Source organism: Jaculus jaculus, chromosome 6 (genome assembly GCF_020740685.1).
Source record: "Jaculus jaculus isolate mJacJac1 chromosome 6, mJacJac1.mat.Y.cur, whole genome shotgun sequence".
Taxonomy (NCBI): Eukaryota; Metazoa; Chordata; class Mammalia; order Rodentia; family Dipodidae; genus Jaculus; species Jaculus jaculus.
In genome coordinates, this window is record NC_059107.1 from 130,623,053 (window position 1) to 130,633,876 (window position 10,824).

At 36.8% G+C, this 10,824-nt stretch overlaps 1 non-coding gene across 1 annotated transcript; it reads right to left on the reverse strand.

The window, feature by feature from the left end:
• Positions 1 to 5,600: 5,600 nt before the first annotated feature.
• On the reverse strand, positions 5,601 to 5,707 carry LOC123461780. The gene has a single exon (XR_006637845.1). It is a non-coding gene; the product is annotated as a U6 spliceosomal RNA (small nuclear RNA).
• Positions 5,708 to 10,824: the final 5,117 nt, after the last annotated feature.

Sequence of the window (10,824 nt, forward strand, 5' to 3'; positions counted from 1 at the left end):
AAGGAAGTAAAACAGAATATATAACTTTCATAATTAGCAATAGAGTGGTGGGCTCCTAAAGGTCAGACATCAATGAAAAATACTGGTTGGATAGATCAACTTTTACCATATACTGGGGTATACATTAATGGAGTAAGGATGGTCTGGAAAGATGGAAAAAGAGTTAAATATCAAAATCTTCCTTTAATGGAGAGACTTGCAAAGTCAGAACCAAACTGTAAAATGGAGCAATAAAGGAGGTCATAGAGAGACAATTAAATCAGTACTGGATTAGAAATAGAGAAACATAGTGTTATTCAGGCCCCAAGGTAATATTATGTAGAGAGTGGCTAACACTGCCCTTTCTGAGGTAAAAATGTTTATTACTTTATAGCCACAAGAGCTACCTGCCAGGGATCTTGACTAGTTTCTATGAGCCTGGGTAAGATACTAACCAGCTTACAATCTTTGACTTCCTTGTTTAAGATGTTATCAGAATGTCTATGGGGCAAGACGTTCATGAGTTAAACAGAAGCAGGGGAAACCAAGGGAAAATAGGAATGTTGTACAAGATTTCTTACAGAAAAGAAGCCATGTGAATAAGTTGTTATGTCTTACATGAAAAAAAAATGTATTGTAAAAGTATAAACAAAGAAGCAGAGTTTTGCTCTGTGTCCAATATCCTTCACCTGATCTATTGGTCCAAATCATTTCCTCACAACACTGGCTCCACAGATCCCCTTTGAGTTCTGTAACCCTGCTGAAGCTGGACCTTGGCACCTGGGAATAGAACCTGGCTTTGCAGGCAAATGCCTTATCCGCTAAGCCATCTCTGTAGCCTTATTTTTAAATTATTTATTGACAGTTCACAGTTAATGGTCATTGGGAGCCCAGGAGATATTTTGATCAGTGGTGTAGGAACTGGTAAGGTGCCCATGCTCTGATAAATAACCAAACACTCATGCTTATACAAGCCATCCTGATTCAACTCAGTGAGTCAAAAAAGATGCCAAAGAATTTGGACTAGTTGAAAAGAAGAATAGTTTCAGTGAGAGGGATGAGCAAAAAAGAGAAGGTAATGGGAAATGACTATGATAAAAATATATTGTATGTATGTGCAGTTTTGCACATCATGAATTATTTAATTACTATCTTGAAGTTAGTTTTAAAATAGAAGATCTGTTTTGTGACCATTATAGTATACAGTGAGGAGGTTTTGGTGTGACATTCACCATCCCACCCCATTTATAACTGCAAATAAATAATAAGTAGAAATATTTTAAAGAATGTATTCTACTCACTCTCTCTTTACATATATAAATTTTAAATAGGCGTTGACCCTGATAATATTTTTTGATAATGTCCCTTGTAAATTAGTTTTCCTGAACTATTAAACCAAGCCAGTTTCCATAATATCTGTTCTGATTTCACATACCTCCTTTTTCTGGTACATTGTGGCTGGGTACATAAATAAGGCAATTGACTTTCTAAGAATGCATCCCATATAGCTCATCTTCTACTCCTAAGTGACTCTGTGTCTTTGGTGTTATGTCTATCCTCCATGTTCAATCCATACAAGGTCCTCAGTATGGAATTTTGTGTTGGAAAGACATATCTGAAACCATTTTCAACATGACATGAAAAGAAAGACTTAATATCCAAAGAGCTTATCAAATGAAGATCCTGAATTAATCAAAATGTAAAATACAGGCCCAGATGATCTTGCCATTTGACTTTTAATTCTACTATACATGGGAAGAATGACTGATTGTTTATAAATTATTCCTAAAGTAGCAAAATTTTTCCAACAGATTGTATCAAGACTATTTTATTCTGACACTAACAACAAAGCCATCATAAGAAAATGACAGATCAGGGCTGGAGAGATGGATTAGTGGTTAAAGTGCTTGCATACAAAGCCTAAAGACCCAGGTTGGATTCCCCAGTACCCACATAAGCCAGATGCACAAGGTTGCACATGCATCTGGAGTTTGTTTGCAGTGGCTGGAGGCCCTGTCGTACCCATTCTTTCTCTGTATCTCTTAAATAAATAAATAAACAAATAAATAAATAAAATTTAAGACAATGAAAGATCAGTATTTCTCATGAATATGGATGCAAAATGCCCCCCAAAAACATATTGAAAATGAAACCTGGAAGATATATTAATTATTTACCATGAAAACAAGTGTGCTGCATTCTAGAAATATAAGGTTGGTTCAATATCAGACAATCAAGGCACTACATTACAGCATTATAATCAAAATCAAAGCCATATGATGATCTCAACAGACACATATAAAGCATTTGACAAAGATCTGACAATATTTCCTGGAACTCCTCTCTTCCCAGCTTGACTGGGAAGTGGGAATGTATCCTTTTTGTCTAGGGGTGTTTCTGCCTTATTTTGATTTGTGTGTGTCTATGTGTGTGTGTGTGTGTGTGTGTGTGTGTGTGTGTGTGTGTGTGTGTGTGTGTGTATTTCCAGACTACTCTATGTGAGAGTAATTTTCTTCATTTTGACTCCCTCTTCCAGCAAAGCTGGAAAGGGGAGAATTTCTTTTGGCTTATTTTTCCTGCTAGAATACTCTTATCCTAATTCTTTCTAAAATGAAGTTCATAATTTATAATTTACCCTCCTCTGGCTCCAAACTTTTAATTCTTTATAATTTTGGACAAGGACCCAAAGTTGGGGCCCGTAGGCCAGAGATGCCCTACATTTTTAAGGAATATAATCTGTTATAGTCAGTTTACCATTGCTATTAGAAAACACCTGATCAAGAGCAGCTTGTGGGAGGAAAGGGTTTATTTTGACTTAGAGACTTTAGGGGAAGTTCCAAGATGGCAAAGGGAAATGATGGCATGAGCAGAGGGTGTACATCATCTCCTGGCCAACATCACGTAGACAAAAGTAGCAGGAGAGTGTGCCAAACACTGGCCAGGGAAGCTTGCTATAACACCTATAAGCCTACCCACACCAACACATCACCTCCAGGAGGCTCTAATTTCCAAATTGCCACCAGTGTGAGACTTAGCATTCAGAACACAAGTTTAAGGGGGGACAACTGAGTCAAAACACTACATAATCCCCTAGACTCAAAAATCTCACATCACTTCATAACTTCAGAAGGCAGATTTATGTTAGGTAACAATTAATTTGACACCCACAGAAGTTCTGAAGAATGATTGATTGAATTTTAACTTTTCTAGTTGACCTTAAGAAAGATGCTTTGATTAGCTCATTAATGATTTATGTTTTGGCTGCAATGTGTACAGTCCTGTTTATTTAACATATAAACTTTTAAAAATACATTTGTTTCACAGCTATTGTTTGATTTCCTATTTTTTCCACTCAATTCAAACACACACACACACACACACACACACACACACACACACACACACTTGTCTAGTTCTGCTTCTTCTAAGGTTTTGAAAAGTAAAGAATCTTGGTGCACATTTAAAAAACTTCATTCTATAATCATTCCCATGACATTAAAGTTTTCAGTCCAAGGATATTCCCAAGATAAGGGACTTAGTGAAATCATACTACTTACTTGAGAGTGAGGAAGGCAATTTCAGCCACAGCCAAAAATATCCAACACTAAATCTCATTAGCCCTATATCAACTCTTCTCTGAAAACCCAAGTGTCATGCTGTTAGCAATAAACTGAGATTCTAATGCCTTTCCCAGAACTCCAAATTACAATATGTAAATCCAAGTGTAAATAATTAAATGTACATATATTTAACCTGAATTACCCTGCAGACATGCTGTTTTCACCTCCAGTCTTCCTCCAAACCTTGTCAGTTGTTGGTAAAATACTAACATGGCAGTAGAGAAGGAGAAACAGAGGTGGGCGGAACATAGCAGCCCTGGAAGTGCTTAATCCATAAAGCGAGGCTGGAAGCACAGATTGGTGAACGGGAGCACTGAGCTGTACAAAATGCCCTTAGGGGACTAGCAGGAAGTAAATTATACTCTCTTTTAAGATAATAGTTCATTTACATTATTGCACTTATTTAAATAATTAATTTCATAATGTAAAATTCCTATAAAAGAAAAAGCCCCACTGAGCAGCAAATCCAAAATTCTCTTAGGTTAAATCCGAGTTCTTTTTGTCCTAGATAGCCGGTCAGTTTCTCCATTTAAGAAAATAAATCTGTTTTTAGAATACAACATTTAAATGACATATATGTACTTTTTTACTTCAGTATTAAGGAAATTATTTTGTGGCATTCTCTTGTAACTTACAACCAAAATTGATTTTTTTTTTTTTCTTCTAGCTGAGAAAACATGTCATGTTCATTAAATCCTTCTTAGAAAGCCCAGAGCCCTACAAGAAATGTCAAGGGAATATACAAGGTCAAAACCAAGGAGACTGAATGAGAAGAAAATTTCAGAATGTAGAGCAGAAGGTCAAGAAGGTCATGTTGCTCTATGATAAGCAGGTTAAACACCTGAAGGATAGGCTGGAAAAGTAACTTTAGGGTCTCAGAAGATTCTCAAAATGAGGTTAAAAAAGTATGAGAATGTGAAAGGAACACTATAGAATTAGATGCATAGAAGGAGAATCTGCTTGTCTTCTGTGGCCAGATTTTTTTTTCTTTCACATTTTGTTCAAAAATGAAATTCTTAATTCTAGGCAGAGCCACTTAATTTAGATACATAAGGGGGATATTTGGCAGTTCAATAAAAGTGGCATACAATTGTTCTCTTTATCTGTTAAGACCTTTTATATGTATGTATATATATATAATTTTTATTTATTGGTTTATTTGACAGAGAAAGAGGGAGAGAGAGGGAGAGAATGGGCATGCCAGCACGTCCAGCCGCTGCAAATGAACTCTGGACACGCGCGCCCCTTCATCTGGCTAACGTGAGACCTGGGGAATCGAACCTGGGTCCTTTGGCCCTGCAGGCAAACACCTTAACCTCTAAGCCATCACTGCAGCTTTGTTATGACCACTTCTTATAGTCATATCTTTTCAAAAATTTTGTTGTTGTTTTTATTTATTTATTTGAGAGCGACAGAGAGAGAGAGAGAATGGGCGCACCAGGGCTTCCAAACTAACTCCAGACTCGTGCACCCCCTTGTGCATCTGGCTAACGTGGATCCTGGGGAATGGAGCCTTGAACTGAGCCTTGAACTGGGGTCCTTAGGCTTCTCCGGCAAGCGCTTAACCGCTAAGCCATCTATCCAGCCCTCTTTTTCCAATTTTTTTTTAATTTAATTTATTAGTTTTCATTTCAGTGAATACAGGCAGTTTGGTACCATTATTTAGGCTCATCTGTGATCTACCCCCTCCCATTAGACCCTCCTTGTTAATGAAAATGGGTCGTGCATTGTGGAGTTAGCCCCCAGTTATTAGTATGATAAATGTCTCTGCAAATCATGACCCAACATGTAACTCTGACATTCTTTCCGCCCCCTCTTCCGCAAGATTTCCCTGAGCCATGTTGGGTTCATTTTTGGTCTGCTTCAGTGCTGAGGTGTTGGGGGCCTCTGAGGCTTTGGCTCTCTGATTTGGTAGGAGTTGATTTTTCTCTGCGTTGATCTCCTTTCCCTTTGTGCTGGTATCCAGTTCACAGGAAAACATCACCCTTGCTTATTTCACCAAAAAATATGGAACGCTTCACGAATTTGCGTGTCATCCTTGCGCAGGGGCCATGCTAATCTTCTCTGTATCGTTCCAATTTTAGTATATGTGCTGCCGAAGCGAGCACCTTTTTCCAATTTTTGAGGATGTTATCACTAGTATCATTCTCTTTCCACAAGAAATTAACATGAACATTTAACACTTTGCATTGCAGCTTCATTATTCTATTCCATTCTCTATCTTCATTTTGTGTGTGGTGGATGCCATGCACTCCAAATACTGCACCCTTGGGTACCTCTCTTCTTGAACTGCTGTATCCTTAAGGCTTTAGAGACACACTACCTGAGTTTCAAGCTACAACTGTCTTTCCTTTACATCACTTCTATCACCACCACTATTCTTCAGTCAAAAACTTTGTAGACATCCCATTTCTGCTGTCACTGAAACACCTGTAGTTCTTGTTCTTTCTAACCAGCCATAATTGTTGGTGTCTTTTTGTAGAGAGGCAGTAGCATAAAGATGAGCAGATGGTACAATAGTCAAGAGTGTCTGAGATTGAAGTCTAGTTTCTCCATTTCTTAGATGGGTAACGTTTGAAATATTCCTGATACTACTTGGACTCAATTTAATTTTAATAAATGACTATAAAGTAGTACTAATTTCATACATAAGATATTCCATAGAAGGGCACAACACTGCTTTTATTACTATAGATATAGAATGTATTTTATCCAGCACATTTTACCTGTCTCACCACCTCAAATTGTTCTCATATTTAGCCTGCATGTTAAATTACTGATATTTAAAACTTGCTTTCATTTCTATTAACCAGTACTCAAAGTCACTCAAATATGTGATTATTTTTTTCATCAAATGATAATGACATTACTTTTTTTCTTGATTTTGGTATACTTCTGAGATCCTAGACACATGCCTTACTATCAGATCTTATATGAATATCACCCTAACCCAGCCCTTTCTTAATCCTGCATAAAGCATCACCATTCCTTCTTTTTCCAGTGAATTTCTTAACCTTGTTTCAAATCATGTATTAAGATCTATAGCTTTGCCTTGTAGGTGACTTGGAAAGTTCTAAAAAAAAGTTCTTATTTTAGTCAGCATTGCTCTTCTTTCTCTCATGTAGAGCCACATAGTAACATTTTGACAATTTTCTTTATTTTTGGTTTTTTTGAAAGGGGCAAAAGTTTATTCCTTATGTGACTCTCACAAACAGCATTTGAGGAAGCTTTTGACAATTTTCCTTGATTCCACAATTTCTTCAAAGCAAGAAAAAACACAAAATGAAATTTACCTGCTTTCAAAATATATATATAAATATAAATATATATGTGTGTGTGTGTGTGTGTGTGTGTGTGTGTGTAATATATGCATGTATATAATGAACAGACAGCAAAGGATAAATTCTTTATTCTCTGTCTATCATTGTGGATTTTAACTTTTAGGACTTATATTTATGCTCCAATCCACTTCTTGGCCCTGAAGCCTTGGTTAAACTACTTTACTTCTCGAGTCATACAGTATTCTGACATTATTTGAACTTTTCCATGTACCTTTACATAGTTGAAGATAAATAGTAGAGTTTAAATTCTGAAATTGTATTTGTAATTTATTTATTTTGAAATCTCATTCAAAATGATGTCTGGCATTTTGGGAACATGCAATCAGTGGTGAGAGGAGTGAGTAATACCTATTTGCTAATTGCTTTACAATTATCCTTCATTAGAGTCCACAAATCTTTTTGGTATATAGGTACTATAATATCCAATTAAACATGGGAAGACTGAGTTAGAAAGGCTAACATTTTTCTCAATGCCACATGCCCAATTAGTAAGAAATTTATCAATCAAAACCAAATCTGTCTTTTCAAGTTCTGTTGTTTCTCCTGTTTTCTTGTCCCTTAGAAGAAGAGCAGTTCAAATAATTGTAAGAGTATCCATACTTATTTTAATTAAGACAATTTATTAATTTAACATTTGAGATTTTATGAGAGTTGAATTTAATTTTCAACCAAGTAAGCACATGAGAGCTTATGATACTACAGTAGTGTTGATGGTCCAGCATCATTTACAGCAGACGTTCATTTGACTCCATAGGGGATTTTTATGGACACCAGGTGAACCACTGACCAAAAATGAATAAATATGTAGGAGATAATCACTACTTGTCTAGTTGCTAATTATATAGTTGTACTTGCTGTAGGTACTTTGATCAAGACTGTGACTGGAAAAGACATCAAGAAAATGACAACCCAAGTGAATGTCCAAAGCCCTCTATGTGCGAGAAGAAAGAGGCGGTGATCAAATGCCAACCTAAAAATTATAATTAGTGGGCTGGAGAGATGGCTCAGCAGTTAAGCTCTTGCCTGTGAAGCCTAAGGACCCTGGTTTGAGGCTTGATTCCCCAGGACCCACGTTAGCCAGATGCACAAGGGGGCGAATGCATCTGGACTTATTTGGCACTGGCTGGAAGCCCTGGCATGCCCATTCTCTTTCTCTCTCTCTCTCTCTCTCTCTCTCTCTCTCTCTCTCTCTCTCTCTCTCTCTCTCTCTCTTTCTCCCTCTCTCTCCCTCTTTCTTTCTCTGTCTGTCGCTCTCAAATAGACAAAAATAAACAAAAATAAATAAATAAATAAACATATAATTACTGAGAATGTATCAAAACTTACTGATATTACCAGGCAAATGAGAAATTTTTTCCAGTGGTGTGACTCATAGCAATGTGACTTGCTATGAGCACATGAATACAAGTAGAAATTGTATTTCCTAGTTCTGAGTGGAATGATGTGATTGATTTTGCTCAGCATCTTCTGAACTTCTTTCCCAACTTGAGTGCACAGGTGCATATTCATACATTGATTTGTGTGATAAGGTTCTGTCTGGATTGCCACTCTTCTGTGGAAATGCAGAGGCCCAGACTGGATGTCCACAAGGAGCTAATTTCTCAGATTTATTTAATATGCTTAATCATTTTATCATCATAAAACAAACTGGGTCATGGTCTTAACTGATTCAGGTGTGCTTATAATATTATCTTTGGAATATTTCTCTGAAGTTAATAAAACAAAAAGTCAATTAAAAAATTGTTTCAATTAATTATCTAACTATTGAAAACGTAGTTGGCATTTTAATTTACTTTAATGAGTGTTCTAGTTGCCTCTAGAACAAAAGACATTCCTTACTTTGTTTCATAGAGCAGACTTCCCAAAGAGGCAAAGTAAAAACAATTAAATGAAATAATCTTCAATGCTGGAATTGTCATCAAATAATTAGATTAGTTTTAGGATGCATGACATCATATTAGGTGCCATGGGGTTTTCAAAGCTTAAAATTAATCTTCTTTGAACTGCTTTTGACTCAAAGCAAACTTAATTACAATAGCATTTCCCAAGACTAAAACTACTAATGTTATTCCAGATAGAGCTGCTTATTAAAATATTTCAAAGATGTTTATTGATATGCATATGAATTATCTTATTTAGAAAGCTATCACAAGAATGATTAAATGCAAAAAATAATATAATTTAAATTATTAGAAAACATTTAATTGATTCTTCCTATTTATAAATATTAATGTTCTTGTTTTTAAAGTAGTATTTATTTTTGGGTTAATTAGTGGTAGTAGTATTAACAACATATTTTGTATGGATACATCATGTTTTGGTACCCTCCTAACCTCCTCCCTGCCCCCATTCTGCTAGGGAGGGACTCTCCTCAATGGAGTTGCAAGTATCCCCTATGGGATTGTGGGTTATGTGATATGGGAGCAGCAGTCAGTTGTTTCTGGGAGGTGGGAATGACTATGGGAATGTTGTTTCAACCTTATGGCTCTTGTAATCTTTCCACACCCTCTTCCACAAAATACTCTTAGCTGTGGTGGGTGAGTTTTTAAATGTCCTTCAGTGATAAGCTCTTAGGAGCCTCTGGATCTCTGCTTTCATTATGTGTTGAGTATCCTCAGGGTCTGTCTCCTTTACCCTGGTGCTGATTGTCAGGTTCAATATGGAAACAGTACTCTTACTCATCTCCCCAGTTCCTCTGTGATTTCAGCTGTGGCTTGGCTGAAATGTGAGAGGTAGTTCATCCCTTTGGGTCTCACTACCTTCTGAAAATGCAGAATACATTCTCCAATGGAGAGCCAAGTCAACATAGTTTAAGCCTTATTAACTTAGGGAGAATTTAATGTGTTCAACCCCTTTTTAGTCAAGAACTATTGAGAGCTTGACATTGGAGAGCATAATGTTTGTCTCCATAGGATTCTGGTCTGGTGGTTCCCAATGCCAGACATGGTCTATTTTACACTGAGCAGATCTCTTAGCCAATCAGAAAGCAATTTGTTACCCACCAAGGCTGTGTGCTACTATTGCACTGGCATGTATGTCCTGTCAGGGTGTTTGCTTCTAAGTAGCTTAGACCTCTGGTTCCCAAGACCATTGTTGGGCACGTTCCCCTCGTTGCTCATGTAGCACTACCCATCACTAGACTGGCTAACTGTATGGGGACTGGCTCTCTTCCAGATTCCAGGTAGGTCTCTCCATGCTCTGTGTTAGCTGCATATGGTGTCTTCAGCAATAGGGTCTTAGCTTTTGCCTCAGGTAGGTAATCAAGTGCTTTAACAGAAACCTGTGTTGTTTTGGGGACCTTATAATTCTCTAACTGAGCATGAGATCAACAGCTCATTGTGGGTAGCAACCAATTTCTGGGCCTAGGAGTTATAGGCCAGAGACAAAAATAAATAAATAAATAATCATTCAACCAATGGTATTTCATGGAGCTAAGAAGCATTTACACAGACAAACATACTATGAGCAGAAGCAATAGGCTACCCAATGAATAGGAGAAAACTTTCTCCAGCTATACCACTGACAAAAGCCTATCTAAAATCTGAAATCTACAAAGAATTCAAAAAACTAAGCAACAATAAAAAAAAAAAAAAAAATCAAACAACGCACTTCAAAAATGGGGCAGAGAACTGAATAGGGAGAGCTCAGAGGAAGAATTACAAATGGATAACACACTCTTAAGAAAATGTTAAACATTCATAATCATTATTGAAATGCAAATTAAAACAACAGTGAGATTCCACCTTACTCCAGTAAGGATGGAAATCACTAAAAATAATTAATAACAACAAATGTTGGCAAGGTTGTGAGAAAAAAGAAGCCCTTATCCACCATTGGTAGGAATGCAAACTTGCACAACCACTATGAAAATCAATATAGAGATG